The sequence below is a fragment of the Dryas octopetala genome, chromosome 2 (assembly GCF_963921425.1).
Source record: "Dryas octopetala chromosome 2, drDryOcto1.1, whole genome shotgun sequence".
Lineage (NCBI taxonomy): Eukaryota > Viridiplantae > Streptophyta > Magnoliopsida > Rosales > Rosaceae > Dryas > Dryas octopetala.
In genome coordinates this window covers 10,043,957-10,046,218 of record NC_141367.1, presented here as the reverse complement: position 1 = coordinate 10,046,218, position 2,262 = coordinate 10,043,957, and the positions used below count along the sequence as shown (strand labels likewise).

The 2,262-nt window shown below is 34.2% G+C and overlaps 1 non-coding gene across 1 annotated transcript; it reads right to left on the bottom strand.

Moving 5' to 3' along the window:
- Window positions 1–693: 693 nt before the first annotated feature.
- LOC147292978 (signal recognition particle RNA) lies at window positions 694–998 on the bottom strand. The gene has a single exon (XR_015120972.1).
- Between the last annotated feature and the right edge of the window lie 1,264 nt (window positions 999–2,262).

The window sequence follows — 2,262 nt, the reverse complement described above, 5'->3', positions numbered from 1 at the left end:
AACATAATATAAAACTGACAAACCAGGGCTTAAGGAAGAAGTAAAAATGCACTGCTGAACACTCGAAAATGGCTGCCGAGCGCTCGGCATCTGGTGTGTGTGAAAAAAATAGAAATTAATGGACCAATATTATGTAACATGAAATAGTTACAATATTATGAGACTTTAGTTAGAATTTTAAAAGCCATAAGACTGTCGATAAATTATAAAATTAAAAGGCCTAAATTTTGAATGATCATATAAAGTTTTTCTGGTTAAATAACCATTCAAATATTAAATTATCTCGATCAAAACAAAATTGAATGAATAGCGTTCAAAATCCTTAGCACTTCGAACGAAAATAAAAACAAATTGTCGCAACATAAGCTCATTGGCATTAAAACAAAACAGGTTGCCTAATCTTTCGAAGACTATTGAAGGCTTGAAGGCTATTGAAGCCTTCGAAACAAGCAAAATGTTCAGTTCCCAAATAATAATTTTCAAGAACACACTTTGATTAACCACTAAAATCTACACGAAATTCTCACTATCTTACCCATCAGAAAGCCAAAAATCCACTTACCCATAAGAAATAGAAGACACACTTTGATTAACCACTAAAATCTACACGAAATTCTCATTATCTTACCCATCAGAAAGCCAAAAATCCACTTACGAAATGGAAGGTTGTTTTTGCTGAGAAGCAAAATAAAAAAAGGTGTTGGTCCAATTGGCAGAGCCCGGCAGACGATGATGGATCAGGGTGGCACCGACCCGTTATCCTTCCACTGCAAAGAGCGGAAGGTAATCGCTGCTCTGTGAAGACAGCCTCACGCTGTGCCCTCCACTCTAGAAGCCGTGTGACCCGAGCCTTCGCCCAAGCCACAAAGCTCAACCCCTCGCTTGGAATGGGCGGGCCAGATTGAAGCCACACCAAACCCGACCAGCAAATGCTGAGTCAATGTCCCAACACCTCAATGCCCCCACTTGGGTTACAAGCTTGCGTTGCTAAGCTCGGCGATACAACATTCTTGTACTAGGCTTATAAAGCGTAATGTCAAATTTCATTTTAGCGATGTGGGACAAACTTGTTCAACTGTCTTCTTTTTGCTTATGATATGACTCTAAAGGTCTCTATTTGAAAGCTCAAAATTTAGACTATAATTAATCAATTTGTATGTTTCAATATCAATTTGGAGACTTAAACTTACAATATTGGTGGAGAATCATTAGAATGACTGAATATTCAGGAGTTTGAAGCTTCTTATCCAACCATACATACCTTTGCTTCAAGCCTTCAATAGTCTTCTCAATTTTCTCATTAACAACATTCTGAACTGGATTTGGATTGTGATCAGTCGGTTAAAAATAGAACGGTTGTTAAAAAATTAATTTACCAATGTGAACTAGGAAAAAGAGAAGGGGGGACATTTGATAAAAGTTAAAACCACTCTTGAAATTTTATTTTTTTTAATATTTTCTCATTTTAAAATCCCATGATTCACAGTTTGGTCCATTTTATCAATTATATTTAGACTAAAACCATAAGGGTATTTAAATTTTGACTAAAGTCCAAAATATTGTCCAAATATTTTTATTTCAAAACTAGTCTAATATCATCATAAATTGAAGGGGTTTTTTTTTTAAAGTACAAAATTAAAAAGCCCATGATCGGCTGACCCATTTGCAAAACATGGTGACAGGTCGGTCTGAGTGCTCAGAACTTTCACAGAGCACTCGGTAGGTACTGTTCACCGAGTGCTCGTCAATTTTCACTATTTGAATTGTATAAAATACTCGTGTTATACTGTTACTAATTACCACTGTGCGACAGTGGCAATTTTTGCAGTTCAAAAAAAAAAAAAAAAACAAGGAAGAAGATATAAAGTGGGCTTTATTTGTACAAATTAAACCTATTTATCATTGTAACTTTTTAGGTTAGTTTATTTATCATTTAGGGCTGTAAAATGAACTTTAGAGTAATTTACTTTAAAATTAATGAGATTTAAATTCTAATATTATCCTAATATTATCTTACTATATTATTCTAGTATTATCATATCATATTATCCTAATATTATCACATTATTCTATCTAAACCCCTATACCCTAAATCTAAACCCTAATCCCGTAAGTCTTATTCTTGTGCATGGTTTGTCGGCTTTACGTTAGGTTTTAAGTCAGAGATTTTGAGTGATCTTAAAACCTAATATGCCACATTATACATTCTATACCCTAAACCCTAAATCTCAAACATAATATTACCTAAGCGGAAATTATCTT